Source organism: Cervus canadensis, chromosome 28 (genome assembly GCF_019320065.1).
Source record: "Cervus canadensis isolate Bull #8, Minnesota chromosome 28, ASM1932006v1, whole genome shotgun sequence".
NCBI classification, from domain to species: domain Eukaryota; kingdom Metazoa; phylum Chordata; class Mammalia; order Artiodactyla; family Cervidae; genus Cervus; species Cervus canadensis.
Genome location: NC_057413.1, coordinates 24,762,376 through 24,775,013, shown reverse-complemented (window position 1 = coordinate 24,775,013; position 12,638 = coordinate 24,762,376). Strand labels below are relative to the sequence as shown.

Below are 12,638 nucleotides of genomic sequence, written 5' to 3'. Positions count from 1 at the left end.
CTACTTTGATTACTTCTTAGTTTTCACATTTATGAGACCTCTGTATGGACAAAATTAATTTTTTTCTCCTGTTAATCTACCTGTGTCAATTTCATTATTAGATCAGCAAAAGAACAGACAGAGATGGGGGAATTTTTTTTCCTTCTCTGAGAATCTTGCTTTTTCCTAAACAGTGCAGGACAAAAATTGATATTACTCTTCCTTATTTTCATTCTCCCACTCATTTTATTGGCTTTGTCATAATTTATTGTAATGCATTTTAAAATCTTACCCAGTTTCTTGTGTATTCCTCTGCAATAGGAAAATACAGTTATTATGAGCACTCCAGTTCCAAGCAGTTCCATTATAAATTTCAATGAAAAATTTTCTGAAATGCAAAACAAAATATAGACATGTACAGTTAGATTCAATATTCATTCTTACTACCCTTTCACCCCAAAAGAACCCACTTTGATTTTTCTTCTCCCATCTGGAGGAATTTAAGGTTGTCTTTTTGTTCAAAAAAGCAAAACATATTTTTTAACATCAGCTATGTTTGTGATATTACACTAGTTGTGATTGGGAACACATCAAAACAGAATTACACTTTCTTTGCTCAGGAAGGTTCCCTACATTTATATGATGTATTAGTTGGATCTCCAGGAGTTCTTGTCCTTAAAAGGTTAAGTACACCTTAGAAAAATGGCCAATGAATGGTTGGTTAACTTAATTTAGCCATAGAGGACTAAACTAGGAAGGAAAATTTGTGGAGAATTTTTATGGATCCTAATCAAAACTGCAAAAGGAAATAGAATTGAAAATTTGCAGAGAGTTTAAGGGGATTCTGCAACCATATCAAGCATACTTGCTTTCACATTATAGAGGTCCCAGGAGGAGACGAAAGAAAGGAAAAGAAAACACATTTGAAGACATAATGGCTGAAAACTTCTCTACCCTGGGGAAGGAAACAGGTATCTAGGCCCAGGAAGCACAGAGTCATAAGTGAGGTGATTTCAAAGAGATTTACACTAAGTCATTTAAGAATTAAAATGGCAAATGTTAAAGATGGAGAATATTAAAGGAAAGAGGTCTTTGCCATAAAAAATTCTTTCCATTTAGTTTTTCTTCTTGCCAAATATCAGGTCTTCCTTGGTGGATCAGATAGTAAAGAATCTGCCTGCACTTTGGGAGACCTGGTTTGATCCCTGGGTTGGGAAGAGCCCGTCAAGAAGGGAATGGCAATCCACTCCTGTATTCCTGCCTGGAGAATTCCATGGACAGAGGAGCCTGGCAGGTTACAGTCCATGGGATTGCAAAGAGTCGGGCACGACTTTGCTAAATAAGTCAGACAGATAAAGGGATATTGTATACTTTCATTTATATGTGGAATCTGAATAATACAACAAACTAGTGAATGTAACAAAAAAGAAGCAGACAGAAATACAGAGAACAAACTAGTGGTTATCAGTGGGGAGGTGAAAAGGGCAATATAGGGATTAGGGCCAGGGAGATACAAACTATTGGGTGTAAGAAAGGCTCAAGAATGTATTGTTTAACACTGAGAATATAAACAGTATTTCATTAATAACTGTAGATGGAGAGTAACCTTTAAAAAATGTATAAAAATTAAAAAAAAATCTAAACCTCCAACCTAATATCTGATGAAAATAGAAGCAAATGAAATCCATGAAAATTAGAAGGAATAAAATAATAGAGATTAGAGTAGAAATAAATTAACTAGAAAATATATGATATAGCTATTCCACTTTCAAGATAAATGAAATCATACATCTATACAAATACTTTCCCAAAAATTACATAGCAGTTTTATTTACTATCCAAAAAGATGGAAACAAACTAAGTGCTTGTGAACAGGTTAGTAGATGAATCAATTGTGACATATTCATATAATAGGATACTACTCAGTAATAAATAACACGGATGAATATCAAAATAATTACTGACTGGAAGAAGCCAGAGGATAAAATAAGGACATAGTGTGTCATTCCATATTCACAAAAATCTATATAAAAGAGTGTGTGCTGTGTGCTTAGTCACACAGTCGTGTCCAGCTCTTTGCCACCCCATGGTCCAATGTCCATGGGGATTCTCCAGGCGAGAATGCTGGAGTGGGTTGCCAGGCCCTCCTCCAATATAACTCCTCCAATATAAAAGAATAATTTTTATATAAAACATAAAAAGAGACAAAAATGGTCTGGTTTCCTCAAATTTGTATTAAAAAATCCATAGTGATTTTTTGAGGATTTCTCTTTATCAAAACAATCTTGTGGCACTGTATGCATATACAATATTTTACAAACAAATCTCTAAAGCACAAAAACTACAAAATATCTCCATATATAGTTGACAATGATGCAGAAGCATATTTTGTGATAGAAGGAATAATGGTCTTCTAAAAATGCCCACATACTAATCTTTGGATTCTGTGAGTATGCTATCTTATATAGCAAAAGGGACTCTGCAAATGTGATTAAGCTGACATCCAGATGGGGAAGCTATCTTTGATTTTCTGGGTGGGTCATATGCAACCACAAGGATAAGTGAAAGAGGGAGGTGGAATGTCAGAATCAGAGGTGATGTGAAGAAAAAAGAAGGCAATGTGTGGAAGAAAGGGTACATTTAAAAATCATGTAACCTTCAGTCTGAGAGTCAAATTTAAATATTATTTATACACCTTCTCAGGTGATGCAGTGGTAAAGAATCCACCTGCCAACGCAGGAGATGTGAGTTCGATCCTTGGGTTAGGAAGATTCTCTGGAGTAGGAAATGGCAACCCACTCCAGTATTCTTGCCTGGAAAATTCCAGGGACAGAGGAACCTGGAGGGGTACAGTCAGTCATGCGGTCGCAAAGAGTTGGAAGTGATTGAGCATACGCAAGCTTCAATCTGAGAGATACATTTTTCCAGGTGGCGCTAGTGGTAAAGAACCTGCCTGTCAAAGAAGGAGACATAAGAGACATGGGTTTGATCCGTGGGTCGGGAAGATCCCCTGAAGGAGGAGATGGCAACCCATTCCAGTATTCTTGCTTGGAGAATGCTATGGATGGGGGAACCTGGAGGGCAATAGTCCATGGTGTCTGAAAAAGTCAGAGGCGACTGAAATGACTTAGCAATATGCCTAGGACCATAAAGAAATACAATGGGAGGTGAAAGTCCAAGGGAAAAACTGAAAAGCTAAAAAAAAATAGCAGTAGCGAATAAGTAGATGTAAATAGGGCAATGAAACTCATCTTCTTTTGCTTCTGAGCAGTTTCTTGACAAAGCTGTGCAGAAAAGATCGAATTCAGTCAATAAAATTAGGAAGCAGATAAATCATTCAGTTTGGTGATACAGGTTCCCAAAGCAACGTCTTCTGACAAATCATAAGTGGGAGCATTCAACAATGACAGAGTGACAAAGGAGAAATTATGATTTTGATCTTTTAAGATGTTAATAAAGATTTCTTAAGAATGTCAGTTAAAAAGAATTTCTCTGAAGTAATAGTCACCAAAAAGAAATTCCCTGGTGGCTCAGGGGTTAACGTGTCTGCCTGCAATGCGGGAGACCTGGGTTCGATCCCTGGGTCAGGAAGATCCCCTGGAGAAGGAAATGGCAACCCACTCCAGTATTCTTGCCTGGAGAATCCCATGGACGGAGGAGCCTGGTGGGCTACAGTCCACCGGGTCACAAAGAGTCAGACACGACTGAGTGACTTAACTTTTTAACTTAACTTGGATACAGTTAGGCTCCTTGAAGATTTGGAAAAATTAAAATGAGTGCTTCAAGGAAATGCTATATCAGAAATTGCAATAAGTAACCAAAATCTAAAAAGCTTTGAAGAAGCTATTCTACAAATAGTGATTTCAGGCTCTATACATCAGTACTTCTCATCTCAACATCTTTATACCTCGGTAACTCTCATCTCAACATCTCAAAGAATATGGTAATCATTGGAGTTCACTAAACAAAAATATTACTCATCTCTCTCTGTATTGATCACTAAAAGCAAAAGAAAAATTATGGTTAGTAAGCAAAGTAAAACTGAAAGAAATAGAGCAATGGGACAGATTAAAGTTGAAGAATAAAAGTTATAAAAGATTAAGATAGAACAATCTGGTTACCAACAAAGTTATATAAAATTGCCATTTTCCTGAAGTCATGGATAGAAAAGAGGAAATTTAAAAATAAGTATGTAAATGCCAGTGGGGACAAAGAATACAAAAATGTACTGAAAAATTCACAAATAGGATAAGCACTAGGATAACACTAAAGAAAAATATTACTCATGTTCTCTCTCTGTATTGATCACTAAAAATCAAAAGAAAAGTATTCTGCATTTACCTAAACATAAGAATAATTAAGAAAATTTGTGTTTGTGTTCTAGAGAGGTGTTCAGTTCAGTCTAGTCTCTCAGTTGTGTCTGACTCCTTGCAACCCCATGAATGGCAGCATGCCAGGCCTCCCTGTCCCTCACCAACTCCTGGAGTCTACCCAAACCCATGTCCATCGAGTCGGAAGTGAGAAGGCTAATTTTCAGTTTGTTTCTCACAGACTATTTCACAGATTTTATTTCTGCCTCTTATCTATAGTGTATATACTATTATCATCCTGAATGACTTATATGGACAAACATCCATCACACTCTTGCCATTGCCATTTACATATAGATTGCATTGTTTTCAACTTAATGTAAATGTATAGCTTTTCAAGCACTTTTGAAAAGACTATCCTTTCCCCATTGCTGAAAAATTAGTGGACCTTATATGCATGTGCTCTTTTCTGGGCTCTATTCTGTTTCATTGGTCTATATGTTTGTTTGCATGACAGTTCCAAAGTTCCATATCATTTGGATTAGTGTAATTTGAAATCAAGGAAGGGTTATATCTCCATTTTATTCTTGTTCAAGATTGCTTTGGATCTTTTGTCTTTTATGGTTTCACTGATTTTTCTATTTCTATGTAAAATACCATTGAGATTTTAATAGGAATTTCATTGAGTCTGTGGATTACTATGGGTAGTATGGCCATTTTAATACTGTTAATTCTTCCAATCCATGAACATAAGATATTTGTCCATTTATTTGTGTCTTCTTAAATTTCTTTAATCAATATTTTGTAGTTTTCAGTATATAGATCTTTAACTTTCCTTGTATTTGTATTTGGTTAAATGTATTTTGTTCTTTTTGATGATTCTGTAAATGGGATTGTTTTCTGTAAATGGGACTGTTTTCTTGGTTTCTTTTTTGGATATTTTGGTTTTAATATAAAGATATGGTACTGAATTTTGTGTTTCTTTATCTTGAAAATTTATATAATTTGTTTATGAGTTCTAGAAGTTTTTTGGTGACATCTTTATGGTTTTCTACATGTAGAAGCATGCAATCTGGGAACAGAGACAATATTACTTTTCCTTTGTGATTAGGATAGCTTTGATTTTTTTATGTGTAATTGCTCTTGCTAGTATTTCCATTACTAGGTTGAATGGAAGGGAGAGAATGGGCATGCTTGCCTTGTATAGGATCTTAAAGAAAAAGCTTTTTCCTATTAATTATAATGCTATCTTTGGGCTGTTCACATATGGCCTTTATTGTGTTAAATTCCTTTTATATCTATTTTGTTTGGAATTTTTCTTTTTTTAAAGCATGAATAGATGTTGAATTTTGTCAAATGCTTTTTCTGCATCTATTGAGGTGATAATGCTGTTGATCTGGGTACATGGAACCAATCTTGTATCCCAGTGGTAAAATCCCACTTGGTCATAGTGTATAGTTTTTTGATGTGCTGTTGAATTCAGTTTGCTAGTTTTTGACTGAGGATTATTACATATATGCCTAAGTAGTACTAAAAGGGAAGTTTATAGTTATAAAAGATTACACTAAAAATATCTCCAAAGTTTTAGAAAAATGATCTCAAATAAATGATGTTATGTCTCAAGGAACTATAAAAAGAATAAACTAAACTCAAAGTTAGCAAAAAAATGGAGATAATAAGGTTCAGTGCAGAAAACAAAAACAATGAAAAAATTAACAAAACAATAACTGAGATTTTTTAAAAAAGATAAAATTTGCAAGCACTTAGCTAGACATGATTAAGAAAAAAGAAGACTCTAATAAGTAAAACAAAAAATAAATGAGACATTAAAAAAAGATCTCTGAGAGATTTTTTTAAAAAAGGATCCTAAGGCTTGTTGCTCACCTGTATATTTTCTTTGGAAAAACATCTTTTCAGTTCTTCTGCCCTTTTATAAATCAGTTCTTTTTAATATTGGGTTCTATGAATTGTTTATATATCTTGGATATTAACCCACTTGGTCATATCATTTTTGAATATTTTCTTCCATTAAGTAGGTTGTCTTTTCTTTTGCACAAAAACTTTTAAACTTAATTAGGTTCCATTTGTTATTTTTGTTTTTGTTTCCCTTGCTTGAAGAGAAAGTTCTAAAAAAATATTGCTAAAACATGTCGAAGAGTGTACTGCCTATGTACTCTTCTGGAGTTACATGGTTTCTGGTCTTACATTAAGGTCTTTAATCCATTTTGAATTTATTTTTGTATATAGTGTGAGAAAAATGTTCTAATTTCATTCTTTTACAGGTAGCTGTCCAGTTTTCCCAGCATAACTAATAAGGATAAAATTTACAACGTGATAGAGGTAATTAGCAGAGACATTACTTTGCCAACAAAGGTCTGTCTAGTCAAGGCTATGGTTTTTCCAGTGGTCATGTATGGATGTGAGAGTTGGACTATAAAAAAAGCTGAGCACCAAACAATTGATACTTTTGAACTGTGATGTTGGAGAAGACTCTTGAGAGTCCCTTGGACTGCAAGGAGAGCCAACCAGTCCATCCTAAAGGAGATCAGTCCTGGGTATTCATTGGAAGGACTGATGTTGAAGCTGAAACTCCAATACTTTGGTCATTTGATGCAAAGAACTGACTCATTGGAAAAGACCCTGATGCTGGGAAAGATTGAGAGCAGGAGGAGAAGCAGATGACAGAGGATGAGATAGTTGGATGGCATCACCAACTCGATGGACATGGGTTTGGGTGGACTCCAGGAGTTGGTGATGGACAGGGAGGCCGGGTGTGCTGCGGTTCACGGGGTCGCAAAGAGTCAGACACAAATGAGTGACTGAACTGAACTGAACTGAACTGAACTGAGAGGTAATTAACAATGCTCTACATTATAGGTGAACATTGTTAAGAGAATAAATCTTAAGAGGTCTCATCACAAGAAAATTTTTCCTATTTTATAAATATGTATGAGATGACGATGTTCATTAAAATTATTGTGATAATCATTTCATGATAAATGAAAGGCAAAAGATGCCTTTCATTATGCCTTAAATGTATACAGTGTTGCCCATTAACTTTTAATAAACCTGGAAGAAAAAAAATTGAAAAAAAGTAAAAATTTACTGTGGATTTAAAAAAGAATTCATACAGATTAGTCCTAATTCTGCCTGGTTAATCCCCTCAGTTGACTGTTCATCAAACTAGATAGTCCATTATATATTTGAAAGTAAAATAATTGCTACATTTCACAAAGCTTTCCTTTCCCTAAGTCTTTTATTTATTTATTCATTCTCTCTCCATTAGAGTTTGTGGACTCTGCAGATTCTGGAAAATATAATCTGATATCTTTGGCAATGTTGATTCCCAGAGTTAATACAGATTTTATATGACCACTGAATGATGAAATGATAAAGTGAGTTTATCAGATATGGTCCATAGAAATTACTTTCTTCAGATATGCTAAAACACTGTTCAGATCTTTTCTGGCACCATGCAGAAGTCTAGTATTATAAATATTCAGATCTATCACTTCACTCATTTTTTAAACTTACCATATCCCATAGCAGCCAAAATGTCAGTGAATGATTTAATCATCATGTCAGATGTGAAATATGGAACTCCAGAGATCTCTTAGTTGGCTCCTATATACAAAAGTGTGTTTTTCTTCCCTTCTTTCCTGTAAACAGAAAAATCACAGCTCAGGTCCGTTTTCTCAGGAGCGCTGACCTCCATCATTCCCTGGGGAGTCAAGGGAAGATTGCTGGGTCTGGGTTGGCCCATGGTGGGAATTCAAGGAGGGGTTGGGATGAGGAGGAGCTTCTCTCCTGGGTCCTGTGCTGTGAGTGAGGTAACCTCTTCCGACAGCACCAGCACACGGGAGTGAGGGAAGCTCCGCCTGCACAGACCTGCTCTCATTCCGTCTTCCTTTCCAAAGGAGGTATGAGAAGCTGGAAGAGGTAGGAAACATCCCAGACCTTTAAAGGAATGTTTGCCTGAATGAATTCTTGCATTGGTTTTGGATGAGAGATAGAGTTCAGGGGAGGAAATGCAGATGAAAGACTCAGTGTTCTCATCTGACACAGAATAAATGCCTCTCCACGATAGACAGTGATGGAAAGAAAACCGAGAGATGTAGAGATAATGTAAGGAACATGAAATGTATCCAGAACCAACTAGAGATAAATAAGTTCTGAGGACCAGAGAGAGTAAGAAAAATGCCTAATATCTGAGATTGGAGAGGATTACAGCTTTTCTAGAAGAAACTTTAATGTTTTTTAACTAGGGAAAGAAAGAAACCAGAACAAAGATAGACAAATCATGAGTCAAAGATGCTAAATTTAGGTCCTTTTTCTTAGAGTCTCTGCTGTCTCTATTGACCTTTCTCAGATCCTTCACACACACACACACATACACACACACACACACACACACTCCACCAGTGCCCTTCTTCTACATGATAAAAGTTTCTTTTTACACTTACCTGGCTTAATCACCAACAGAAAATATCAGTTTGTTAGCACACACTGAACATCTCTCTTCTCTTAAGCCTCCTCTGAAGTACTGAAGCCCTAGAAGTGTCAGTCAGACCACTCAGTTGCTTCCCCTCTATGCACTCCAACCAACAGGAACAGAAGCGCAGCACAAAGACACAAGGTAGCTGGGAGGGGACTTTAGATTGCACTTTGCTCTTCTCCATTCACGAGACCATAATAAAAACCTCACATGACCATAAAGTCAAATATTTAATCCAAATAGGTATGTGCTCATATGAACATACACACAGACTGCCTCTTTCCCCTGCTTTTGTTGCTTTTGTTATTATTTTAAAGTTCATAGCATACAGTAGAGATTTAAACAATACATTCTCACACCAGCTTCTGAGATTTATGTATTTACCTTAATCAGAGGAAGGAATGTGTATATATGCTACCTCTACAAGTTTTGCAGTCTTATTAATCCTACGGTTTATGGAAAATCTACCCAGGACATTGAAAATAGCTGATTTCCACATCTTCAGCCCCATAAATATTTCTAGCCCTTTTATTCAAAAAGCTGCTGCAGATATTGACAATCATCAAGAGTTTATTTTCTCCAGGATATTCCCACAAATTACATATTTTCAGACCATGAAATTAAATTAGAACTCTAATGATTGCTCTAGGCAAGAATACAGGAACCATCAACCTTTCATGTGTTGTTGGAACATCTGCATTCAGTTTAATCCATTAGGACAAAAACTAAATCCTTGGGATCATGAACTGAATTTATATGATATCTCCTGGTTCCTAGCATTTGATCCCTGCTGCTGCTGCTGCTGCTGCTGCTAACCACTGTATTTGACCTGCAAGACTCCCAGGCCCCATACTTATGTCAACATCATGCACTTCTTAGGCCTTGAAGCTATTTCCTCCTGGTCTAAGAATGCTCTATGTGGTCCTGCCTCTCACATGGCAGTTTGGGTGACTTAGTGCAGCAAATTCCCAAATGTATCCCCTCCTGCTGTCATATTAGAGAAAATATCCACACAGTAACCTCTGCAGATGAAAACTGCTTAACTATGCTATTTGGAGGATGTTCCCTGGTGGCTCAGAGGATAAAGCCTCTGCTTGCAAGACAGGAAACCTTGGTTTGATCCCTGGGTCAGGAAGATTACCTGGAGAAGCAAATGGAAACCGACTCCAGTATTCTTGCATGGAGAATCCCATGGATAGAGGAGCCTGGTAGTCTACAGTCCATAGGGTCGCAAAGAGTCTGACACGACTGAGGGACTTCACTTTCTTTCTTTCTTTTAGATGAACAGATTTCAATGGTCTTGAAAGCACAAGGGACACCAGAAAGGCAAACACCTCCCAAAACCCCTCCCCTGCTTTGGAGAATTTCATGGACTTGAAGGACGTTATGGCCTGCACCTGTGCAGCACCTGTGGCTAACACATCTCTTTGAGCCTATCTGCTGCTGCTGCTGCTGCTAAGTTGCTTCAGTTGTGTCCAACTCTGTGTGACCCCATAGACTGCAGCCCACCAGGCTCCGCCCTCCCTGGGATTCTCCAGGCAAGAACACTGGAGTGGGCTGCCATTTCCTTCTCCAATGCATGAAAGTGAAAAGTGAAAGTGAAGTCATTCAGTTGTGACCAACTCTTCGCGACCCCATGGACTGTAGCCCACCAGGCTCCTCTGCCCGTGGGATTTTCCAGGCAGGAGTACTGGAGTGGGTTGGCATTGCCTTCTCCATGAGCCTATCTAGTGATTGCTAATAACTCTCTTTTATTGGACAAATTGTTAGCTCCGTGGCCAATGTCAAACAAAAAATGTTAAATAGGAAAAATCTAAGGCAAAAAGTAATAGCCAACTCTTACTATAAAAGTTCCATTAAAAGTATTGGGAATTTCTACCACTCTTGGGATTCCCAGGTGGTGCTAGTGGTAAAGAACTAAGCTACCAATGCAAGTTGATGTAAGAGACGTGGGTTTGATCCCTGGATGGGGAGGATCACCTGGAGGAGGGCATGGCAACCCACTCCAGTGTTCTTGCCTGGAGAATCCCATGGACAGAGAAGCCTGGCAGGCTGCAGTCCATAGGGTCACACTCAGCTGGACATGACAGAAGTGACTTAGCATGGACACATACAAACCCACTATTATTCTAAGCTGTTCAGGTGGGATATTTGGCTACTGCTGATAGAGGAATGGGAATTTGTTTCTCTACCACTTACCTTCATGGAGAGCTCCAAAAAGAAGAAAATTATAAAGACATTTCTGGAGTTTTTTTGCTTTAAATCCTGAATTCCCTAGGTAAAGACAACTGCTTAGGTTTCCCTGATTTGGGACTATATCTTGTTCCCTGTTATCAATATTCTGTCTGTGTAATTTTCCTTCCATTTTAGTTTCTGGCATATATATATATATATACATATGTTTATATATATTCTCCAATTACATAGTGATTCCTGAAAATTTATTTCAAATAATAGAATTCAATCACATGTCAAATCAAGGGACAATAATTTATTTGTCTCTCCTAATGCTCAGGAGACAATTTCCTTGATTGCAAGCTTGTTTTAGTTTGGTTAGTTTATATTGGCTTGCACAAAGTGAAAGAGGGTAAAAACCTAGTAAGTACATTTAGAACAAATGAACAATTGAATGAGTGAATTTCATTTTTCATTATATTTACTGTCTTTACCATTCTCTTGCCAGTAATATTTCAAAGTAATTCATATAGAATAATCTGCAAATTGTTTTCCCCCCAGAGTTTGCTGATTTCCTCTTCTCTGTTTGCTCTCCATGAACTTTCTGCTGAGTGTCATAAGTATATGGCTGTCACGGCTAACACCATGACAGGCAGCCTAGATTAGGAGTAGGCCTGGTTTCCCGGGGTAACATAATTATCAGGCCTCCTGGAGCTAGCCAATCAACATATGCCTAGCAAGAAAAAAGGGAACCTATCAGGGGAAAGCTGAAAGCCCCACGTTGGGCCAACAAAAATTACCTTGCAGCTGTGTAACCAATCCGCTTGCGCCAACTACCTGCTGCTTTTTTTGACCTAATAAATACCCGAGAGAACTGGGGCTTAGGGCCTTTTGTCCTCACACACTTGGTGAGGGCGGGAGGCCCTGGCTCGAGTCAGTAATAAATTCCCCTATTGCAAGTTGCATTGTTTCGAGGAGTCTTCTTTCCCGACCGGGGACTCGGACTACTGGCAGAACATTTGGGGGCTCATCTGGGATCCCTTGACCGGGGAAGAATGCTCTTTGGAACAAAGGGGAAAAAGGACAGGTAATAGCACGGGTGCTCAGACAGGCCTAGAAAAGCCCAGAGTAAATCCGAGGCCCTGCTGTGAAGCAGGAAGGTATCTGGCGCAGCAAAGCCCAGAGTAAATCCGAGGCCCTGCTGTGAAGCAGGAAGGTGTCTGGTGTGAAGGAAAGCTTTCCATGAGGGAATGGATTGGCCGTTCTGGCTGGCGTGAGGCCAAGGCCAGCGAGCACGCTGGAAGGCAGCCAGCTCTGCGGGAAGGAGACCTCCTCTCCTAAGCCCGAATCTGGGGAACAGTGGACGCCATTTGGTAAGGTGACCCTTGTTCCAGAGGATCTGTGTTGTCGGCCGATGTGTGTCTGTCTATGTGTTTTTCTGTATAACTGCCGGCATTGTCTCCTGTCTCATTGTTCTCTGGTGTGTCGTTGTCTACTTCTTCCTATAAAGCCTTGGCGCCTCATTTCTGTTTCTGGGAGTTTCAGTGAACAGGCAGACAGTTGTCAGGGCAACTGACGAGTCCCGGCCAGGGCTACTCCCTGGCGGATTCTGAAGGCCTCCCAACAAGTCAGCCCCAGTAACGGGAGCCCGAGAAGGTGAAACTCTTTTCTTTTTTCTC

At 38.3% G+C, this 12,638-nt stretch overlaps 1 long non-coding RNA gene across 1 annotated transcript; it reads right to left on the bottom strand.

Annotated features, from left to right (window-relative positions):
* Positions 1 to 271: 271 nt before the first annotated feature.
* LOC122429395 lies at positions 272 to 8,873 on the bottom strand. Its single transcript, XR_006265969.1, has 3 exons — positions 8,753 to 8,873; positions 7,824 to 7,948; positions 272 to 367 (listed from the first exon to the last, which is right to left on the bottom strand). It is a non-coding gene; the product is annotated as an uncharacterized LOC122429395 (long non-coding RNA).
* Positions 8,874 to 12,638: the final 3,765 nt, after the last annotated feature.